This window comes from Leptonychotes weddellii, chromosome 8 (genome assembly GCF_054177405.1).
Source record: "Leptonychotes weddellii isolate Sample4059 chromosome 8, ASM5417740v2, whole genome shotgun sequence".
In the NCBI taxonomy this organism is placed as follows: Eukaryota; Metazoa; Chordata; class Mammalia; order Carnivora; family Phocidae; genus Leptonychotes; species Leptonychotes weddellii.
The window spans coordinates 117,423,056-117,448,412 of record NC_138376.1 but is presented as its reverse complement, the minus strand read 5'-3'; the positions used below and the strand labels follow the sequence as shown (position 1 = coordinate 117,448,412).

At 37.4% G+C, this 25,357-nt stretch overlaps 1 protein-coding gene across 6 annotated transcripts in view; it reads right to left on the bottom strand.

Annotated features, from left to right (window-relative positions):
• The window catches only part of ESR1 (estrogen receptor 1), a 329,307-nt gene that overhangs the window by 102,785 nt on the left and 201,165 nt on the right, over positions 1–25,357 (bottom strand). The window lies entirely within an intron of this gene.

Here is a 25,357-nt window from a genome sequence, read left to right as displayed (position 1 = left end):
CCCCACAAGAGTACTGCAGTGCCTGCTGGGCTCCACACCAGCCATGCTGAGCACTGACTGTTAGATATAAGTGATAAATCGCTAAATTCTACGCCTGAAACCAATATTAAACTATTCATTAACTAACTGGAATTTAAATAAAAACTTGAAACAAACAAAAAATAAATGAATAAATAAAAAATAAATAAAAAGCACCTGCCTTATAGGGTTACCATGATGAGTAAATGAACCAATAAATAAATATGAAGCTTTTAGAACAGCTTCATTATGATTCAAGGTGACAGAATCAGTTTGGTATTTTTGCCTATAGGGTAATCAATTTCCTCTAAACTCTTGCCATTCATGTGAAATAAACAAAATAAAGTAACAATAATACTGATAATTTAATTTTTGAAGATTTGACCAAAAAAACGTATAACTGGAAAACAGAAATTAAAAACACAATGTATTTAGAATTATAATGTTGAACTTAAAAATACCCTCATCAAATATTAAATATACATTTTTAAGTCATAATCTCACTTCAAGCATCACTTCCCATATGAAATTTTTCTCAAATATGAGTTCATGCCCCTAGAAGAATTGTGTACAATTCGCTTTTGTAACTCTAGCATATTTTCTGGCACATAAGTGCTCAATAAATCTTCAGTGGATGAATGGATGGGTAGATGGATGGATGAGTAGATAAACTAAGAAAAGCAAATAGGTAGGCAGACCAGTAAGCCAGAGCCACTTTCTCTTTCAGAATGGGAGGCCTATAGAGAGGAAGATATTTGGTGTGAACCATATCACACAGAACATCTGGATTCAAGCTGAATACTCTCATATTTTTTCCACTAATCAGACTGCCTCTGCGACCTTAGACAATTTATTCAATATCTCTGTGTCTCAGTTTCTCCATTTTTAAAAACTGATAATAATAGTGACTACCTCATATAGTTGTTGGAAAGATTAAATAAATTACTCCATATAAAGCATTTAGAATAATGTCTAGCATAGAATTAGCATTATAGAAGTTATTCACTTTATCATTATCATTATTTTGCAGTATAAAATTTCAAGAGAGACCTAGTACCAAATTTCTAATACTCTTTCATCTATAAAGAAAAAATAAGTACCAAATTAAGTGACAATATGGTCTAATGTAAGACAAGGGTACATATCCTAGCTTCTCTATCAGGTAGCTGTGTGGCTTTGGGCAAACCACTCAACCTTTATTTTTTTTTAAGATTTTATTTATTTATTTGAGAGAGGGAGAGAGCAGGCTCTCAAGCAGGAGAGAGAGACTCTCAAGCAGACTCCCCACTGAGTGGGGAGCCCAACACAGAGCTTGATCTCATAGCCCCGAGATAGTGACTTGTGCAGAAATCAAGAGTCAGTTGCTTAACCAACTGAGTCACCCAGGCACCCCTACCACTAAACCTTTCTAAACCTCAATTTCCTTACCTATGCAACGGGGATAATAACACCCACTCTACTCTCTGCCAGATTGTTGAAAGGTTCAGTTGAGATACAGGATAATAATGCAAGTTGTAAATTTCTAAGTTCTGTGTATATCAAGAATCATATGGCAGGAAATGGGGTCAAAACCAGAGAACTAAAAAAGAAACCTCTCAACAAGGACCTGGGAACTCAGGAACAAATCATATGTCCTTTCCTTGGCTTGTTTCCCTTGTGGAATGACTTTTGTAACAGTCAGGAAGCTATGACTTGTGAGAAGGGGGTAGGTTCCATTCACTTGCTCTACACCAGGTCTGACCCAGAGAAGAGAAGAAAATATTAGATCAACACATCTTGTTCCATACCTTGCTGGCTATAACACAAAGGTGTTGGGTGTCCTTTTGGGTAATATGTCAGTAGCACTTTGCAATTGAGTGTGGTTTTATTAGTTCAATGAAGTTCAAGATGGTTCTCTCACTTTTATTTTTTTTAATTTTTTTTATTTTTATTTTTTTAAGATTTTACTTATTTGAGAGAGAGAGAATGAGAGAGAGAGAGAGTGAGAGCAAGAGAGGGGAAGGGTCAGAGGGAGAAGCAGACTCCCCACGGAGCGGGGAGCCCGATGTGGGACTCGATCCTAGGACTCCAGGATCATGACCTGAGCCGAAGGCAGTCGCTTAACCAACTGAGCCACCCAGGCGCCCCTCTCACTTTTAGATGGGTAGTTTCCCAGCACAATTATACACACACACACACACACACACACACACACAGTGTGTATATGTATATACTTAGATTGTAGAAGAGCCAGATTATCAAATTTGCAAATTAACCACCTAAAAATATATTAACTCATTTATATTATGGAGTACTGTTCACCTCATGGAAAGTTCCTTTTCCTCTTCATAATTTCATTTTTAAAATGTGTGAGTGAGGAGAAACTCTTCTCCTCAAACCAATATTTTGCAATGAAGCAAAATCACTAAAATTAGCAAGCTAAGTATGCTTAATTGTACAATACAATGTGCCCTTGTGTGGACACTAGAAATACTAAATAACATATAGTATATATCAGACATGTTTATGAAAAACTAGGCACTCCCCATTATTTCAGGCTCTACTCCCTTTTCAATCTGCTTCTCTTCTCTACCACTTCTTTACCACCAGGTAAATAACCAGGTAAATAAATAATTCACTGGGATGAGACAGTGTCCCTCACATAAGCCATAAGAACAATCATTCTTACAATAGGAATAAGTGTACCCAGGAAAATCTAAGACATTTACCTCCTCAAAAATTTTCAGTGACCCACCATTACTTACTGAATCAAATTCAAATACTTCAAGAAATTCAATACCTTCCCATTTTTGCCCTGTCTACCTCGCCAACCTCACCTGCCCCAATCTTCCAAACTCTAAGCTACAGTCCTTGTCCTCAGAAAAGCCTCTCGTGTGTCTCTAGAATATGGCAAGCTATTTCTTTCTGCTCTTCTACTTTCATTCAAAAAACATTTTTTTACCTTCCATGTGTGAGGCACTATGAATGGAGATTTAAAAATGAATCAGAAAGGGGGGGAAATAGGAGGGGTAGACAAACCATGAGAGACGATGGACTCTGAAAAACAAACTGAGGGTTCTAGAGGGGAGGGGGGTGGGAGGATGGGTTAGCCTGGTGATGGGTATTGAGGAGGGCACGTTCTGCATGGAGCACTGGGTGTTATGCACAGACAATGAATCATGGAACACTACATCTAAAACTAATGATGTAATGTATGGGGATTAACATAACAATAAAAAAATTTAAAAAAAAATTGAATCAGACAACGTAGACAAAACTTGAAAACATGCCAAGTGAAATAAGCCAGGCAAAAAAGGATAAATATTGTATGATTCACTTATATAAAGTACCTAGAGTCGTCAAACTCATAGAAACAGTAAATTAGAGTTTACTAGGAACTGTGAGGAGAGAGGGAAAGTGGGGAGTTATTGTTTAATGGGTTCACAGTTTGTCTGTGATGAAGAAAAGTTCTGGAAATGGACAGTGGTTATGGCTGCACAATGAGATGAGTGTACTTAATGTCACTGAGTTGTACACTTAAAATGGCTGAAATATTAAATCGAATGTAATATATATTTATCACAATAAAAAATAAGCATAACAAAAAATGAATGAGACACAATCTTTGCTCTCAGAGAGTTCACTATATAGCCAGGGTGACCAGACGACCTTAAACAAAATGGTAGATGCACTAATAGGAGTATGTATCCCACTTCATGGAAGGCCAAGGCAGACTCAGCCTGGAGTCAGGGAAAGTTCCCCTGGATGAGGTGACTATCTGTTCATGTCAGCCTCACAAGATTAAAAAGGAAATAAACCAGGAGTTTGAAGATGTTTGGAAAGAGATGGTGGTGGGGACAAGGTGAATGGGAAGAACAACAGAGAGCACAGTTGTGTAACGGGGCAGCCTGGGGGGAGAGAAGGCACTGGGTCTGTGTGGGGCACTTCATGTGCCTTAGTGCTGCAGAAACATAGGTGAGATGCAGAGTCATAGGGCATGAAGCAGAGGAGGCACTTTTATTCACAGTATCATATCCACCTCATTGTTCTTTTCCTATCTGCTCCTTGCCCCTTGTGCCATCTAGACAAAGCTGATCTATCTTCCAAACACCTGTTGAGGACCAATCTTCTGTGAAATTTTCTTTCCAAGGTAATTCATGACTTTCTTCCTTTTCTCTACACTCTCTTAACATTTCTCTACCACTTCTTTCATTTCTAATCATATACTCTAGCCCCTTGAGGGCAGAAACTACATATTGTTTTGTCCCTCACAGCACCTAGCAGGTGAGATTCAAAAATTATTTCTAATAAATGTTCCTGGAGTTGAATTCTTTTTAAATTTCCAACTCCTGTCTTCTAAGAAATAAAAATGAAACTCAAACACAATTCTACAGAAGAAATGCTTCCTTCTGAGAAATAATTCATATATGGATAAAGAAGTTCAGGCTGCACTAAACAGTGATTCAATTTCTCCACATGTCAGAGTAACCCAGAAGTCAATCAGTATTTTCTGTGTCATCACAGAAAATCAAGTCATAGATCCCAAGAAATTAATACACCACAATAGTATGGAGCTAATGTGAAATGGGCTTTTTGCTTAGCATTTTCCTTTAAAACATCATTCTCCTAAGGGACCATAATAGGCAAAAATTCAGTGCATTGGTACAGATGTGGAATTGGATTTAGAAGATATGGCTGCAGAAGATCTAGAAATCTAAATGAACCTAAATGGTTAAATGGGGAGTGAGGAAAGCAAGAACTTGGTTCACCACTATGTAGTGGTGTGTTACAACATAAAGGAAAAGAATGATGTCTTTATTTAAAATTTCAACATTTTGTTCATCATATAGTTTTGCATTACTTTTGATGTTTTAAAATACTGTATTAAAATACTATTTGTCTTGAATATTGAGTGTTCTGACTCCTCCTTAAATTTTGTCCCCAAGTTTGAGTGCCTCACCAATCTCACCACAATCCTGGCCCTATTATGAAGGCAAGTAAGGGCACCAAATTTTCATATTATACACATTCTCATCAGCAATTTGACTATAACATTTACTCTCCTCATCCCACCACACCACACGTGTAAAAAACACACTTGAAAATTGATACAAGGAAAACTTGACCAAGAGAATTAACTCACTATGTCTAATGCCTGAGGGCAAGCTCGTGCCCCAATATAAAGCTTAGAATTGTTGCCCTGCTTAACAGAGTATAAGGCCTATATTTGGATAGGAAAACTCCTTCAGAAGATCCACTGATGACATTATCTATAGATCATGCTCATTTTCAAAGATGGACTGTTTCCTCTACGGTCATAAAGTATACAAGCTAAAGCTAAAGTAGGATAACATTTAAAATAGAAGAACAGAGCGCCTGGGTGGCTCAGTCAGTTAAGCATCTACCTTCAGCCCAGGTCATGACCCCAGAGTCCTGGGATTGAGCTCCGTACCAGGCTCCCCGCTCACTGGGGAGTCTGCTTCTCCCTCTCCTGTTCCCCCTGCTTGCGCTCTCTCTCTCTCTGTCAAATAAGTGAATAAAATCATTTTTAAAAATAATAAAAAAATAAAATAGAAGAAAAAATTGGGTTTTCTAAATATTTGTTAAAATTTTCTGAGATTTCAACTTTGGGTATAGATTACTTTACAGATACAAGGATGATACAAACACAGCATATGGCTATAAGAAATGATGTGGTTTATTTAATAAGGAAAGTCATCCCCAGTTCTGAGATGAAGAAACAGAAACAGAAATAATACATGCAAATAGTAGCTCACCAGTGCTCAGATTATACAACTCAGGGTAGACTGCAAGTACTGGAGCCAGACTGTCTACTTAAGCACAGCTAGGATATCATAACAGAGGTAAAAATCACTTTCTATAAGAAATTCTGCAGTTGTACATGTAGGTGCCATAACTGTTGATTTTAGCCTAAAGTGCCAAAATTGTTCACCAAATTTGTTATTTCTAGTATTTGGGTTCTCAGATTGAATCTTGCTTAGATATGTTCACTTGGGTTTGAACAGCCTTCCTAGACTTCTACAAAGAGCCATCAATTTCACCTTCACCCATATTTCTCAGAAGAGGAGAGACTTTAAGACTGATGGGAAGTAGCCTTATTGAAGACATGCAGTGAAAAAAGAGACATAGAGATTCGATTTGAGGAAAGGCTTCCTGTGACTACGAGGCTCATGAGATACCAAAAAACAATCAAAGACAGTAGCAAAAGTCTCCTTTACTGAATATTGTAAAGAGTAAACAATTACCTTGTCAACAATAATCTTGAGCATCTTTCTAGATATACCAAACTGTCCTTGTCTGTTTTTCTTTTGTTCCATTTTGTTTTTCAGTTTGTTTCTTCTTTTTTTCCCCCTCATCTTGAGGGAGAGTTGGTAAAAACAAAGCAAGGGGAGGGAGGCCTGGGTGGCTCAGTCGGGTAAGTGGCTGCCTTCAGCCCAGGTCATGATCCCAGGGTCCTGGCATCGAGTCCCACATGGGGCTCCTTGCTCGGCAAGGAACTTGCTTCTCCCTCTCTCCCCCTCTGCTTGTGCTCTCTCTGTCAAATATATAAAATCTTTAAAAAAAAAAAAAGAATTAAAAACAAAGCGAGGGGCAAAATCTACACTAAGTCAACTGAATAGAAATCTGCAAGTTTGGGAGTTCACTTGATTTTACTAGGGACTCAGGACTGCAAAATAAGCAATATACTGAGGACTCTACAAGGGTCTTAGCGGCTGAATCTAAATCATCTATCTGTCTAGTGAACAGGTCTAACATCCCAAATAGGTGACAGAAGAGCAGCCACTCTAACCATTGTCCCAGGTATTCAAGTAAAAGAGCCAAAGACATGAATGGAATTTAGCCCAATTTTGGTTGACAGGTGAAATGCTGACAAGCAAATGACGCAATAGAATGCAACAGAAAACTTTCAGTATGGGCCATGTCATCTTTGTCAATCACAAGCAATAATAAACAAACAAACAAAGAAAAAACACAAAAAAAACAAGTAGTTTTTCTTTCCACTGGAAAAGAATAAGCAAAGTGAATTTGTTTACAACACAAAAAAAGTCTTAATTCACAAGGAAATCGTGAAGGTGACAAGCTAGATATCTGAGCTACAGAAGCAACAGGATTTTGGCACACCCCACATCCTACTCATATCCACGTCTCTGAAAAATAGGACCATAAATGATATTTACACTCTAAGCTACTTGAGCTCAAGGACCATATCTCTCTAACTGAAGTCCAAGCACCTAGCCCATGCACCTGACCATATCTCTCTAACTGAAGTCCAAGCACCTAGCCCAAGCACCTAGCCATGCAGCCCGTGCATTCAGTAAGTTGCTATGAAATAATTAGAGTCTACTACTGCTACTCCACATGCTTTCAAGAGATCAAATTAGAGAGTCTTCTCTCTTCCTCTCTACTTGATAAATTCCTACCGGGTTTTCAAGATCCACTTCATTGATTCCTTTCTTATCTCCTCAGAATATGCAAAGTAACTGATTAATATTTTATATTGATTACATGTTGAAATGCCAATATTTTGGATACATTGGATTAAATAAAATATATCGTTAAGCAATTTCACCTGAACCACAAAAAGGTATCATCTCACACCTGTCAGATTGGCTATCATCAAAACCACAAGCACTAACAAGTGTTGGTGAGGATGTGGAGAAAACAGAACCCTTGCACATTCCCCTGTTGGTGGGAATGTAAATTGGTGGAGCCATTATGGAAAACAGTATGAAAATTCCTCAAAAAATTAAAAATGGAACTACTATGCAATCTAGCAATCCTACTTCTGGGTATTTATCCAAAGAAAATGAAAAAAAAATTCAAAGAGATATATGCACCCCTATGTTCTCTGAAGCATTATTTACAATAACCAATATATGAACCTAAGTGTCCATAGATAAATGAATGGATAAAGATGTAGTGTTTATATACAATGGAGTATTACTCAACCATAAAAAAAGAATGAGATCTTGCCATTTTTGACAACATGAATGGACCTAAGGGGTAGTATGCTAAATGAAATAAGTCACATAGAGAAAGACAAGTATCATATGATTTCACTTACACGTGGAATCTGTAAAACAAAACAAATGAACAAACAAAACAGAAACAGACTCATAGATTCAGGAAACAAAGTTTAGTTACCAAGGAGGGACAGTGAAATTAAAAAAAAAAATTAATTTCACCTATTTGTTTTTACCATCTTAATGTGGCTAGTAAAAAACTTTAAGCTACACATGTAGCCTGAGTTCTATTTCTATTGGACAAGCCCTGTTGTAGACATTTTGTGAACACTTTCCAATGCTATTCAATAAGATAAGCATTTTATATGTTAAATCTGTTTTACCAGTAAGGAAACAGGCTGCTAAAGAGAAGTCATTAACATGGCCAGGAGCACAGTTACAGTGGGACTTGAACCAGGTCTCCATGGCTTTGGGATCCCGGCTCTCACCTCTTCTTTTGCTACGTATCTTTGTGTCAGCCTCCCATTCCACTGTGAACTCCTCCAGGACACAGACCCGGCCTTAACCACATCTGTGTCTTCACCAACTTGTGTACAATAGGCAGGCAATGAATTTTTACTGAGTTAGACACAGAGTGAATAAATAAAATGGAATTATCTATGCAAATATATTTGTAACATATAAAAAAACCTATACGATGTTAAAGTCAAGTTTAACATAGAGAATGAAAACACATCTGATTTGTCTGGAAACATTGCAGAACTCCTTCGTTTGGTATTTACATTTGACCCAAGACATAGGACTCTTTGGAGGAAAAGATGTTCATTATGAACATAAAGAGCCTACACCTGAAACTAATATAACATTGTGTGTCAACTATACTTAAAAAAAAATTTTTTTTTTTTTTTAAAGATTTTTTATTTATTTATTTGACAGAGAGAGACACAGCGAGAGAGGGAACACAAGCAGGGGGAATGGGAGAGGGAGAAGCAGGCTTCCCACAGAGCAGAGAGCCCGATGTGGGGCTCGATCCCAGGACGCTGGGATCATGACCTGAGCCGAAGGCAGACGCTTAACGACTGAGCCACCCAGGTGCCCTTAAAAAAAATTTTTTTAAGGAGTTTAGCCCAATAACAGACAGGCTGCTGGGAAAGCAGGTGGGCAGAGAACAATGTCTACCAAGGACATAAGGAATATTAAGAGATTGCACATATCTGAATTTTTAAAGTCAGTATAGTTGAAAGTGCTCAAACTAAAGCACCAATAACTTTATGTGAACAATTAGGATAATCTTATATTCTTGGGTTTATATTTCACAACAGACTTTTTAATAGAAATTCTACACATAGTTCACAAGTCCATTCTATTAGCCTTGATCTGTCACTAAGAAATGCTTATGTTTAAATGTGGATTTGTTTTACAAGAAAAAAACCTCAGGTTTTAAGAAGGAGAATATAGAACTTCACTCTTGATACTTCCCTTAGATTGAAAGTTCTGTAATACTATTTTCCTTATTGTTGTTTACTCTAAGAACAAATCCAATTCAGTCCACAAAATTCAGCCAAATGCCTGTTGGGTGCCAGTCTTTGTGCTAGGTGATGCTTATTAAAAGGTGAATAAGACCATGAATAAGAAACTCCTCCAGATCACTAGTTTTATCATTTCTTTCCCTTCTTACCCACTACTGAAAATTAGTCATTACTTTGGGAATGGCAATATAGGAAAAAAATAAAACAAGTTTATAAAGAAGCAAGGCAAGATCAAATACTTCTAAGCCTTAAAATGCAAGTAAAGAGTGAACAGGAAGACCAGATCTGCTGTTCAACTACAAATAGAAACTGCTCAGAACATTCTGTGCAGGACATGAGAAAAGAAGCATAACCCTAGAGTTCATGGTCTGGTCATTCTTTCTAATCATTAGAAAATAAAATTAGTCTCCTACTAAGACACCTGCAGCCATTTTAAAACTTCAGATGGCTCCAGTTTACAAGGCTCATCTATCTGAATTTCTTCTGGGCAAGATAGCCTAGACATGTTGGATATTACAAACCGCTGGTCAAATTCTGTCCTTAATGGCTACCCCAAAGAGAAAGGATCTTAAGAGTAGTTAACTGTGCCAATTAGTTATCTATTTTTCATCACCTATCTAGAAAAGTGTTTTAGAATATTTAGACAAAAATAGGTTCTATCTTTTATTTAAGAAAAAATATACATTCACTCCTTCATTGCTTCTCCCTCCCCTCAAAGTCAAAAAATCGTCCTTGAACAGACGCCAGGCACTGAAAATTACTCAAAGCATTATAGTGACACATCAAAGAAAGAAGAAACCAGGAAATTAATTGCAACAATTTCTTTTGAACATTCTAACAAGTGCTTTAACTGGTGTGTAGGAGTGTCAAAATCCAAGAATGCAAAGGGGAGGACTTTAGAGGAAGAATACAAATTGGAATGTAGCTGACCATTTGAATTTATTTTCTTGTCTAGTAAAATTAGCAAGCGATGTGTTCCAAGAAAACCCATCACTTACCAACCAACTAAAGGCTATTTTTTCTTAAGATCCCTTTCCAAATTGTGACAAATCAGAGTGTGTTGTGTGAATCTTTCAAGTTCAGGCAAGCACGTATTGAATAAAGTGTCTGTCACAAAAAAAAATTATGTGCAATTAACTAGGCAATAGCATTATACAATTTGGGAAATCTGTCCCTCTGATTATTTTTAAAGTTCTTATACAATCCACTATATGATAAAATAAAATACTTCCCATTAAAAAAACAATAGCAAAGCTCATGTCTGTTGAGATCACAATACTAAAAGCTCATTAAATTCTAATTCCACATGCTATTGGCATGTAGAAGGCAAATGTGTCCAAGATTTATGTTCCATCATCTAAAAAAAAGCCAGATTAATCAAGAAAAGCAGTACTACAAACAATAGTGAAGAGGAGGAATATTTACTCTGGTTAAAGCAAATTATTTTCAAGAATTTTAGAAGAACTACATGTAATTAATTTTTCATTGTCAACCATTTTTATTTATTCATTAAAGCAGGTTCTACCCTCTGCTTTCCTAATTTGAGTTACCATACATTCTTGAAAGTAAATTAAAGATTTTTTTATGATTTTTTAATGATTTTTTTAAAAGATTTTATTTCTTTATTTGAGAGAGAACAAGAGCAGAGGGTAGGGGCAGAAGGAAAGGGAGAAGCAGACTCCCTGCTGAGCAGGAAGCCTGACATGGGGCTTAATCTCAGGACACCAAGATCATGATCTGAGCCAAAGGCAGACGCTCAACTGACTGAGTCACCTAGGCACCCCTATGATTTAATTTTTATAGAAATAGTTCTAGCTCTATAACATTAAAGAAGCAGGAAACTGAGTTATGATTACGAGCCTATTATTTATTTTAGTGAGCTTTTTAAACACGTCAAGACATTAATTAAATCATAAAGGACAGGATCTAGCATGTTTAATGTCCACTTTCTTCCAAAATGATTTTAAATTAAATAGACAAGTTCAATCCTCCGAAATAACTTTGGTCTCTGCCTGTTCCAGAAAATGGGATTTTATTACGAAAGTTGCATTTATAATGATTATGGGCTGAATGATGTCTCTGTCAAATCTATATGTTTAAGTCCTGACCCCCGGTATCTCAGAATATGACTGCATTTGGAGATAAACCTTTTAAAGTGGTGATTAGGTTGAAATGAAGCCATTAGAGTGAGCACTGATCCAATCAGACTGCTGTCCCCGTAAGAGGAAATCTGGACACAAAGTTGACACCAGGGATGCAAGGTTCATAGAACCCTTCAAGTCTCATCATCCCCTTCCCAACTTCTATACTATTATTGTCCCATATTCTAGATCTACTTAATTATTTAATCTTCAAGCTAGACACTGTGTCACTAGACAAACCTTATTTTTATTTACTCACATATTTCACAAATTTTACTCACCATTCCTCCTTGCATAATCAAACATCCTTTAAGGAATCTTATTTCTTTGGCCTAAAATATACCTTCCAAAATTTCCTTTGGTGATTGTTTCTGTAGGAAACTGTTTCCATCTGATAGTGTCCTATCACTTTCATTCTGGAAAGATGATTTTACTATGTACTCAATTCTAAGTTGGGGAATGTGTTTTCTCAGGATATCTAAAATATCATCTGACCAGCTTCTCATTTTTCATTGTTATCCTTCAGAAATCAATCATCTAACTGCCTCTTTGAGGTTCTTCGTCTTTTTTCTCTGGCTGCATTTAAGATAAGCTCCACATCTTTGATGTTCTGTCAAGCACTAAGAGGAGTTTTGGTGTGGGTTCCTTTTTTACTTTTTCTGCTTGCAAACTGTAGGCTTCTAAAACCAGAGCACTGGTGTGTTTCAACATTTCTGGATGATTCTCAGCCATTATGTTTTTTGAATGTTGTGTTTTTCCATTCTTTTTGCCATCTCCTCTTTAACCCTGTTTAGAATTTATTACACCTTCATATTCTGTCTTCCATGTATCTTAAATTGAAGTTCATACTTGCCATCTACCTATTTCCCGAAGCTTTATTCCTGATCAACTGTCTGGATATGTTTTCCAGTTCACTAAACTTTCTTCTGCTATATCCATTCTACTGTGTAACTCATCTAATGATTTTTTTTCACTATAATGATTATACTTTTTATTCCCAGGTACTCAATTTGGTTCTGTTTTCTAATCTGTTTCATCATTTTTATACCTTCTTACTACTTGCTGAAATATTTAATCCCCCTTTTGCTTCTTAAACATATTTAACATACATCTTTTGCATTATGTGTCTAAATCTCCAATATCTGAAGTTTCTGAATCTGGTTCTACTGTCTCTTTTTTTTTCCTGCAGTTTTGCTCATGATAATTTGCTTTTGGGAAGGGTAATTGGTGATTTCTGTCTGTGGGCACATAATCTTTGAAACTTTTTTAGTGGGTAATCTTTGAGGCCCAAGTTGAAATCTTATTACCCAGTGAAGATTTGTATTTCCTTTTCCCCGTGCCCTATGGTCACTATCAACCTGGGTCTACATTAAAGCACAAAGTCTGGCTGTGCCTTTTTTTTTTTTTTTTTTAGACTACATGATAACATCAATCATAGGTGCAAGCTCACATGAGGGCCAACTTGTGGTTATCATTTCACAAGAAAGATATTTTCCTTTCCACTATGCCGAACTAAGGTTGTATCAGACAAGTTTTGTTACTCTTCCTTTCCATACAGAAAGTTGACTTCTCGTTCATCCTAACACCAAGGGTATTTTTGGAGCCCCAGATTTATGTAGGAATCTCCTACTGGACTATGTGTAGGTCAAAGTGGAAAATTGAAGACATCGGTTTCATAAATATCTCCAGGCTCTCTTATTTCCCAGAATTTCCCTGATTTCACTTTCTTCTGTTCTGTATAATGTCATACTTCCTAGCCAGCTCAGTGATGCATTTTGAAAGATATTATTTAACATGTAATCCAGCAATTATAGTTGTTTCCAATGGATTACCCAGGATATCTAGTCAACATACTACCAACAAAGGAAGTCTCTAAATAAATTCTTAAGGGCTTCAAAAAGCCTCAATTCAAAATTCCCTTACTATTTTCAGTGGTAGATTTCATTTTTAACTGTATATTTATATAGTTACATATATTTCATACATAGATACATACAGAAATTTTGGAGTTTCTGTGAGTGTTAAAAGGGAAAGAACTGTCAAAACTTTATACTGTTAAAGGAGTACCCAAGTAAAGGGGAGAGCACTATAAAAAGGTTAAATATTTAAGATATTAGGTGAGGATGTTTAATATAGAGATAATTTACTTTCTATCAAGGGCTAAAATTTTGCCTTTTAAATTTTGTTAGTTCTATGTTGTATTTATCTGAATAGGGAATAACAGCTAAATGTAAGAGAGTTATTACTTTTATGGGTATTTCTCAATTAATCCAAATCAAGACACAATGAAACATCACAAGAAATACTATTCTTATGGGATACTTCACTGTACTTTCCAGATAAGTAGCACTTGTTAAACCAAAAAAGTTCCGAAAGGTCCTGAAAACCAAAAAGGTATCAATAACAAGTAAGGAGAGTCAATCAGTAACCAAAAACCTCCCAACACACCAGATGGCTTCATTAGTGAATTCCACCAAACATTTAAGAAAGAATTAACACCAATTCTTCTCAAACTCTTCCAAAAATTGAAGAAGAGGGAATGCTTCCAAACTCATGTTATGAGGCCAGCATTACCCTGGTACTAAAGCGAGATAAGGACATTACAAGAAAAGAAAACTACAGGTCGATGTCCCTGATGAGGGGCGCCCCGCTGGCTCAGTCGGTTAAGCGTCTGCCTTCAGCTCAGGTCATGATCCCAGGGTCCTCGGATCCAGCCCTACATTGGGCTCCCTGCTCAGTGGGGAGCCTGCTTCTCCCTCTCCTCCCATTTGTGCTCTTTCTCACTATCTCTGTCTCTCTCTCAAATAAATAAATAAATCTTTTTAAAAATCCCCGATGAATATATATGCAAACATTTTTTAAAAATACTAGCAAAGTGAATTTGAGAAATCATTAAAAGGATCATACACCATGACCAAGTGGGATTTATCTTTGGGATACAAGGATGGTTCATTATACACAAATCAATAAATCTAATACACACAGTAGTAGAATGAAAGGTAAAAACCATATGATCATCTCAGTAGATGCATTAAAAGCCTTTCACAAAATTCAACAATATCTCATGACAAAAACTCTCCACAAACTGGAGAAGGAGCATACCTCAACATAATAAACACCATATATGGAAAACCTACAGCCAATATAATAGCAGTGAAAGGTTGAAAGCATTTCTTCTAACATCAGGAACAAGGGTGCCCACTCTCACCAATCCTATGCAACATAGTAGTAGAAGTCCTAGCCAGAACAATCAGGCAAGAAAAAGAAATAAAAGGCAACCAAATCAAAAAGGGAGAAGTAAAATTATAAAATAAGTTTTATAATTGTCTGAAGTTATGTAAAAAGAGGGAATTTTCATTTCCCAAAAAGTCATCTGGGATAATTACATAATTTTATATCTCAAATTACTGTCTTTTATTTTTCTGCTCAACTGTGTATTTAGAAAGGCAAATCTTTAGCTACTATTGTTGGAGTCATTGTTAGAGTTGTTATGCCCATAGAAATATACATTCAAACAGTGTAGAAAATACAAAATGAGAGTTAAAATCTCCTAATCCTACTCCTCACAGATATCATATTTAATCAAGTCAATATTTAGTTTTGGTGCAGCAAAAGTATTTATTTACTCAGAAAGGACACATAATTTGAATGCTTACAAAAAGCCTGAATTGTGTTCAAAATAGTGTAGCATATTGTGTTACTTTTACTAAGAGAAATTGTCCCATGATATCAATACCAATGAAGAAACACTTCATTGAAACTTTTAGCAAAGAGCTTTAAAATGTTGGTATTTAATGCAAAAGTTGTTTTTTTAGTACAGGACACAACCACAGACAGCTTCACTGCAACCATTACTAAACATACATTAAAATATTTATGTAAATTCATATGAATAACTTTCATGCCTTATAAAATCTGAAGAAACTTTTAAATTGATGTGGTGCTAGAACGTTTAAAGAAATAAATTTGCTTTTAAGACCAGCTCAATCAGAATTCAGGAAGGTTATATTATGGCATAAATGTATAAATGCTAGGCAAAACAAAAAAAATCTAAAAATGGATAAATTCAAATGTAATGTTACCAGCTTATTATTCAGGGAACTTTATGAAGTATTCATTAGTATTGTCTTAATTTTCAACCACATAGTTGAACTCAACCCTCCAACTTTCCAGCCATTAAATGATCCTCCAAATTTATGATTATTAAAAGCAAGGATTCAAATAGGGGATGGGGGTGGAAGTGCATATAGGTATGGTAGAAAAACACGCAGTTGATTAAATCAAGTCACTGAAATTTTTAAATATCTGACAGTATTTTTTAAACTCCCCTTCCCCACCTAAATGTAACTGATGGATGGACTATTTTTTTTTTATTTTTCAACTAATCTGAATAATTCTCTAACTTGGCCAAAATCTAACATAAGCAAAACAATCTCTGAGCCGTATGTGAAAATAGTTATGATACTATTAAAGAACAGGCAATCACACTTCTGTGGGCTACCCTCTTCTTTCTTGTTCTTCCCATATTTTTAAATTTTAAATTTTCATTTAATGAAATGGGAAAGAACAAGAAAGAAGAGGGTAACCTACAGAAGTGCAACACAGGAGCCCCGCCTGAGTTTCCAGTCTGCTGGCCTGCCCCACAGATTTTGGAGTTGCTGACACCCACAATCACATGACCAGTTCCTTAAAAATAAAGATAGATAGATGATGATAGATAGATAGATAGATAGATAGATAGATAGATAGATAGACAGACAGATGGTAGAAAGAGAGAGAGAAAGCCTATTGGTTAGTTTCTCTAGGGAATCCTGACTAATATTAAATTGATACAGACTTTTGTTATCTAAAGAGATAATAAAAGAGAGCTGAGTTAAAAATAAAGAGGAGTTTATTAAGCACAATATTGTAAAGGAACTGCCTGGGTGGAAAAGGAGCAAGATTCAAGAATATCTCCATCCTTTTTGTTTCCTTTCAGATGGGGAGATGTACACCACTGACCTCTGTGAGTATGTTGCTAACATCTGGCCAGACGCTGTGCGGAGGGGATGGACAGGATTGGGGAGTGGGTGCCTTAAAACCATGCCAGCCAAGTTGAACTTTAACCATATTTAGTTAAATTAAGTTAACACATTTGAACTCCATAGAAACCTAACTATGCTTTATCTGCCCTTTAGTCTCATCTCTACCCACCCCATGTCCACCCAGGGCAAGTGATCCAGGAAAAACCCTTTTTAAAAAGTTTAATCTTGCTCAGCAGAGCAAAGGAGAAAAAGAATGACTAGGACACCTTTTCTTTACAGGAGAGATGGGCCTGGATATAATACAACAAACACCCAGGAAAGGTTAGTGCTGTAGAGCAGAGAGAGATCAAGGAGGAAATGAGTGAAGGTGGCTTTAGGTATTGACACTTTTACAAATCTTAGAGTTTCAGTAATTTCACTATTGTTCTTAAGTTTTTATTTCACATAAAAAAAACTAAGATATATCTAAGTGACAGACTAAAAACTAACAAGGGTATCTTCTTTATAATTTGTAAAGCACATTCATATACCCTTTTATCTCTAGGCAATCTCTAAGGTTGAAGGGTCAAGTTATATTATTATTCCCTTATTATTGGTGGGGAAACTGAGGCTTGGTGCTAATATACTTTGCCATAGCATGGAGCTGGGATACGAACACATATTTCTGATTACAAGTACCATGCTTTTCCCTCTCAGTTCAGTATCATTATTATCAGTACAGGGGCTCATGGATCCTGCAATTAAACCACCTGTATCAATTCATCAGTGACATGTGAACTCTGGCAGGCTATTCAAGTTCTCCGTGACTCACTTTCCTCATTTTACATGGAGATAATAATAGTAGTTGCTTTATAAGTCATATAAAGCACGTAAAGTGCTTAGCAAAGTGCCTGACATGTAGCAAACACTCAATAAGTGTTAGCCATTATTACTCAACTACTAAACTAGATGGTTGTGTCATCAACCTAGTCATTTCCTGCCCAGTAAGTTTTAGAAAAATATAGAAAACACAGAATCAAACACAGTGACATCTAATAAGCACAGCACATTTTGTCTTTGCTTTTTTTTTTTTTTTAAGATTTTATTTATTTATTTGAGAGAGAGAATGAGATAGAGAGAGCATGAGGGGTGGAGGGTCAGAGGGAGAAGCAGACTCCCTGCTGAGCAGGGAGCCGGATGCGGGACTCGATCCCGGGACTCCAGGATCATGACCTGAGCCGAAGGCAGTCGTTTAACCAACTGAGCCACCCAGGCGCCCTTGTCTTTGCTTTAAATCAGGGGTCAGAAAACTACAGCCCAGACTGACTCCTCATTTTTTTCAATAAAGTTTTATTTGAACACAATCATACCCATTCATTTACATATCAACTGTAGCTGCTTTCATGTCTGTGGCAGTTGAGTAGGTATGGCAGAGGCTGAGTGGCCCACAAATCCTAAACTATATACTATCTGGCCCTTTACAGAAAAAGTTTGCCAACCTCTGCTTTAAATCAATGATGAAAACGGAAAGAAAGCAAAACTAACAACACTGCTAGGTATCTGACAAGAGGTAAAGGGAATTACAGAAACAGGAAGGGTCTTGGAGCCATCTGTGAATCAAGAAAGCCAGGGAGATGTGTTCTTCCAGTCCTGTCTCTATTCAAGAAACATTCACTGAGTATTTACAGGATGCAAAGCTTCACTTTCTACCAAGATGCATTCATTGGCCCTCCTATAAAATTGAGTCTTGTTTCCCAAAGCATCTGGAAAGTTATGGTACTTCACATGATGACTTTCTCAGCGCCTGCCTCTAACATACTGGAGGAGGGCAGGAGACCAGGGGACATGTGAGGCTGGGAACACAGTAGGTGCTCGGGAAATGTGTAGTAACAGCTTTGTGTATGCTAAGCACTGAGTATGGGGAGCCACTCAGGGCAGTTCCCTGGTATTCTTCAAGAGCAAGATCATCTACCATTGTTGACCCTGCAGGATGGTAAGCCAAATTATAAAAAACGGGAGTAGGCTGAAAATCCAGTTGTATTCTTTAGCTTGTTTACAATTCAGGAACTAATAAACCAGCAGACGTTTTGAACACAGAACACAGTGGTGCTGCTACTTTAAAGCAGTTGTGTCATCTTGACAAATTATTTAACTTCTCTACGCCTGTTTCCTCTTCAGTAAAATGAAAATAAATGCCTACTCAGAGAGTCATTGTAAGGATTAAATGAGATAATTTTAGGGGCGCCTGGGTGGCTCAGTCGTTAAGCGTCTGCCTTCGGTTCAGGTCATGGTCCCAGGGTCCCGGGATCGAGCCCCGCATCGGGCTCCCTGCTTCTCCCTCTCCCACCCCACCCCCGCTTGTGTTCCCTCTCTCGCTGTGTCTCCCTGTCAAATAAATAAATAACATCTTTAAAAAAAATAAAAAATAAATGAGATAATTTTATGGTGTTATTAACATCTGTTTTTCCAGGCAGGAGATTAGCTACATTTAAATTTTAGTTATCAATGTCTTCCCACAGATTAGAACCTTTACTAGCCAGGACAAATAAATGATGCCAATTTAATACAAATCCAGTCAACGAGCATCTATTCATTATCTATGGTGTACAAGGTACTATGCTAAGCACTATATGGAGTAAAAAATGAATGAAATATACCAAGTCTGGAAGAAATAAGGCATATCCACAAAAGCTCTGGTATAGTTGAATCATAATATAACAAAAATGCAAACAAACAGCTAGATGGAACCAAGATTTTTATTGGGAAAGGGGTGAGGAACATCATAGAAAAAGTAGCATTTAAGTGTGCCTTAGAGGATTTGAAAAGCACTGTGGGGGCAGAGAGTAAAGTGGAAAAAGACACAGGAAAAGGATAACAGTGAGTTCAGCAGAACAGGAAGTCAACCTGTTGGGCAGGAGCTCAGAGTGTGAGGAGAACAAAAAGTGCTGGTACCCCAAGACAAGAGGCTGGCTGTCATGCCAAGAAGCAGAGGCTTCGGTTCTTCTAAGTGCAGGGTTCCCTGGTCAACCATCCAGTGTTTCTGTGTAGTCTGTTACTAATAATAAATTGGGAATAATTCCCTTTAAAATATAAATTGAAGGCAATCCAAGGCACTCCCTGTCACAATATTTCTTTCATTAACTTGGATCTTCTTTCTGGGGTGGGAAAGAAAGGGGACAACTTCCCATGAGTACCAGGGCTGTGACTGCCCCATCACGAGGCTTATCTTCACGGGGCCCAGAAAGAAGAAACCTTGAAGGGATTTGCTTCCCTACAAATTCTCGTCTGTTTTCAGGAAATTTGGGTATGCTCATGGGAGGGCTTCTCATTTGTGAGTGTCTTTGGGCCATGCATGTCACGACGGAAGGACTGAGATGCTGGAAGCCATGGTGGAGGAGGTGCAGGGAAGGGGTAGTGACAGAAAGCAAGCTTTCTTTGACCTCCATTTTCTGCTGGCTATGTTTCACGAACCTTGACTAACCCTATTTACTGAATGCTGGTCACTGTGGTAAGCAGATAGAGGACAGAGAGGGAATCAAACAGGAAAGTGTCTAATCTAGTCATCATCAGAGCCACACACTGACTGGAAGGGCCTCTCTGGAGACACAGGGTATAAATGATGGGAAGGAGAAGCAACTAGAAGGCTTAAGCCCAGCAGAGAGACTAGCACCAGAGTTCAGGACCACAGGAATTGAATAATAGCAGTGTCACTAGAAAGGAGGGGACCCCAGGGGTGACAATGAATAAATTAATTTGAAGTTAGGGAAAACATTTGGGTATGTTTATTTTTTTTTTTTTTAAAGATTTTATTTATTTATTTGAGAGAGAGAGAGAGACAGCGAGAGAGGGAACACAAGCAGGGGGGAGAGTGAGAAGCAGGCTTCCCGCGGAGCAGGGAGCCCGATGCGGGGCCCGATCCCAGGACCCCGAGATCATGACCTGAGCCGAAGGCAGACGCTTAACGACTGAGCCACCCAGGCGCCCCCATTTGGGTATGTTTAAAGAGGAAGATCAAGCAGGGAGGGAAAGTACCACTAACAAAGAAGCATTATAACAGCATTCGGGGCGTGGGGAGAAACAGTGAGTTTAATTTCATGGAGCTCCGGAATCCTGAAATGACAAAATGTTTTCGGTGTTTGTGGTTCACAGTGGGCACAGGCTAAGCAAGTCAACTGAAGCTGCCCCCACTGCATTTGAGGGAGTTGTCTGCTACAAGAGAACAGGTAAGTGGGAGGCAAAGTCATTTCCTTCTGACTCAGTACTTTACTCCTATTACTGACATGGCTGATTCCTGCACAGAGTTCTACCACAGCCACTGGCACTGCAAATGGCAAAATTACTGCCTGCGTCTGCTGTAATTGTTAGATGACAGGAGACATGGAAAACTGCGGTGTGTGTGTGCGCGTGCACACGCACACACACATGCCCGCACACTTGCACACACATTCAGGAGCTCATGTCTGTTGTATATCTGAATGGCTCATTTAGAAAATCTCAAAGAACATCTCAAAGCATTTTGGAATATAAAACTTCATTTTGGTCTGCTCTTACCTTGCACATGAAAAGTAAGGCTGATTTTTTATTGACTCTGGACCCAAACCTAATAATCTGCAACAATAAAGTCTGTGAGTCTGTAAAAATATAAAATCTTATTTAAAATAATTCAGAAGGGGGCGCCTTGGTGGCTCAGTTGGTTAAGCAACTGCCTTCAGCTTGGGTTATGATCCTGGAGTCCCGGGATCGAGTCCCGCATCGGGCTCCCTGCTCAGCAGGGGGTCTGCTTCTCCCTCTGACTCTCTTCCCTCTCATGCTCTCTGTCTTTCATTCTCTCTCTCAAATAAATAAATAAAATCTTTAAAAAAATAATAATAAAATAAAATAATTCAGAAGGGCTTCTGGTTCAGGAAAGGGTCGGAGCACAAGCACGTTGTATCCCTTCCTTCCTGAGGTTGGACTAGCACAGAAATTAGAGCAGAGGAAATCCATACACACCAGAGGTTCTTCTTAGAAGCTGGAAGTACACAAATGCAAAGCACCCTGGAGCAATTATCAGGGTAGTTCAGTAAAGAACTGAATTCAGAAAAGCTTGGAAAACTATGTTCTTCTCCCTGTCACCCAATAAACCTGGGCCTTTAAGCCTGCACCCAAAGCCTTAGGGTCTGTGTGTTAAAAATGTGAGTGGTCTGAATGAAGAAGTTTCCTGCCAGAGATTTTGATGCCAGAGAGAGACTAAGAAACTCTAGATTTTAACTGTATACTGAAAAAAGAAAAAAATAAATTAGGAAGGCAGCTCTGACCAGAACCATGCACAGAGGAAGTCTTCTCTAACTTGACATTGTTCCAGACCATCTTTCTGCTTGCTCTCACCCATCAGCCTGGATGTATGCCAGCAGGAGGAAATGCTCCATCCACTGACCCAGAACTAGATCAGCTCGCCCAGTGTGAGGAGAGGCATGTCAGGGAAACAGATTCCCACAGTTACAGTGAAATCAATGACCAGCTACCTGGACCAACCCTGACTCTTACTAATAAATGCAAACACTACAAACAGAACACAATGGACCATTGGATATTTGAAGAAAACCAAGAGCAAGAAAGAAAGAACATAAGATGAACAAAGAGAATTAATGAGCCATAAAAAAAAAATAGAGATCATTCTGGGAATACAAGAATACTTTAATAATTCTCTTCTCCATCCTCAGATCTACAACAGGTTACCGTATCTGTAAAATAGGAGAAGATTTCAATGAAAAAGGAGTATGGTGGGAATGGATTCTTCATCTTTTACAACCTTTATTTTTCTGACCTCATTCTAAATAAAGGCATGCAACACAAGATGAACAATGCAGATTTGAGTGACAACAACATGAAACACAAGTTTGCTGATCCCACTACAAAGAGTGATAGCAAAATGACGCTGGAACTCAGGGGTGATGGTGGAGGTAGAGTAGAAGATATAGGAAGGATGATGAGGGAGGTGATAATTCTGAGCATCAGGGGGGACCTGAGGACAGTAATAAAATGTTTGCCCCATGACATTCTGTACTCTGAGTGTACTCCTAATCAGCTATAGATAAGAGTGAGTTCTTCCTAAGTATTGTGGGATATAAACATAGGGTTTCAGGAAAAAGTAGAATACAATTAACACATTCCTAAAAACTAAAAATATGGTTATCAAAATGTAAAATTTTAAATGCAAAGATAGATTTAATAATAAAATTGATATAACTAAAGATTTAATAGATGTGTCCTAAAGTGAAGAGTATTCTAAATGTAGTGTAAAAAAAAACAAAGATAGGAAACTATAAGATAATCTCAAAGATATGAAAGATAGTGATAGGATACTAGCCCTTTATTTGATAAGACATTTGCAAATATCTTCTCCCCATATGTGGAATTTAAGAAGCAAACAGATGAACATAGGAGAATGGAAGGAAAAATAAAATAAGACGAAAATTGAGAGAGAGACAAACCATAAGAGACACTGAACTCTAGGAAACAAACTAAGGGTTGCTGGAGGGGAGGTGGGTGGGGGGAAGGGGTAATTGGGTGATGGGCATTAAGGAGGGCATTTGATATAATGAGCACTGGGTGTTGTATGCAATTGATAAATCACTAAACTCTACACCTGAAACGAGTAGTACAGTATATGTTAACTATATTGAATTTAAATAAAGAATTTTAAAAAAAGATAGTGATAGGAAATCCAGTACCTATCAAAAAGGCTTTCAAGAAGGAAAGAATAGAGACAATAAAGGGGAAGAGGGAAGCCAAAACACAGTAGAAGAAAATTTCATGACCTGTAGAAAGAAGACTTTAATTGAAAGGCCTATTGAAGACAGATGACATAATACTTTACATAGAAAATCCTAAAGACTCCACCAAAAAACTATTAGCAATAATAAATGAATTCAGTAAAGTAGCAGGATACAAAATTAATATCCAAAAATCAGTAATGTTTCTATAAAGTAACAACAAAGTAGCAGAAAGAGAACTTTTTTTTAAATGCCATTGCAAATGCACCAAAAGAAGAGTATACCTAGGAATAAACTTAACCAAAGAGGTGAAAGACTTGTACTCCAAAAACTATAAAACACTAATAAAGAAACTAAAGATGACACAAACAAATGGAAAGATATTTCATGCTCGTGGATTGGAAGAATTAATATTGTTAAAATGTTCATATTACCCAAGGCAATCTACAGATTCAATGCAACCCTTGCCAAAATACCAACAGTATTTTTCACATAACTAGAACAAATAATAGTAAAATTTGTATGGAACCACAGAAGACCCCAAATAGCCAAAGCAATCCTGAGAAAGAAGAACAAAGCTGAAGGTATCACAACCCTGGATTTCAAGATCTACTACAAAGCTGTAGTAATCAAAACAGTATGGTACTGACACAGAAATAAACACAAAGATCAATGGAACAGAATAGAGAGCCCAGAAATAAACACACATTTATATGATTAATTAATCTATGACAAAGGAAGCAAGAACATACTATGAGGAAAAGACAGTCTCTTCAATAATATATGGTGCTGGGAAAACTGGACAATTACTTTCAGAGTGAAACTGAACCACTTTCTAACATCATATACAAAAATAAACCAAAATGGATTAAGTCCTGAATGTATGACCTGAAACCATAAAAATCCTAGAAGAGAACATAGGCAGTAATTTCTCTGACATCAGCCATAGCAGTATCTTTCTAGGTATGTCTCCTAAGGCAAGGGAAGCCAAAACAAAAATAAACTATTGGAACTACCTCAAGCTTTTGCATGGTAAAGGAAACTATCCACAAAACAAAAAGACAACCTACTGAATGGGAGAAAATATTTGCAAATGGTATGTCCAATAGGGGGTTAATATCCAAAATATATAAAGAACTTATACAATTCAACACCAAAAAAACAAACAATCTGATTAAAAAATGGGCAGAGGACCTGATAGACCTTTTTCCAAAGAATCCATACAGACAGCCAACAGACACATGAAAAGATGCTCAGCATCACTAATCATCATGGAAATGCAAATAAAAACCACAATGAGATATCATCTTACACCTGTTGGAAGAGCTAAAATCAAAATGACAAGAAATAAAAAGTATTAGAAAGGATGTGGAGAAAAAGGAACCCTCAAGCACTGTTGGTGGAAATGTAATTAGTGCAGCCACTGTGGAAAACTATGGAGGTTCCTTAAAAAATTAAAAATAGAGGGGCACCTGGGTGGCACAGTTAGTCAAGCATCTGACTCTTGGTTTTGGCTCAGGTCATGGTTGGCATATGGTAAGATCCAGCCCCCCACTGGGCTCTGCACTCAGCGCAGAGTCTGCTTAGAGTTTCTCCCTCTCCCTCTTCCCCTCCCCCCATGCATGTGCTCTCTCTCTCTCAAAAATTAATTAATTAATTTTTAAAAAATTAAAAATAGAAATACCATATGACCCAATAATTTGACTTGGGTATTTACTCCTACCCAAAAATGAAAACACTAACTCAAAAAGATATGTGCACCCTATGTTTATTGCAACATTATTTACAATATCCAAGATATGGATGCAACCCAAGAGTCCACTGATAGATAAAAGGAAAAAGATGTGGTGTGTATATATATATAATAGAATATTACACAGCCATAAAAAAGGTTGAGATCATGCCATTTGAGACAATATGGATGGACCTAGAGGGTATCCTGCTAAG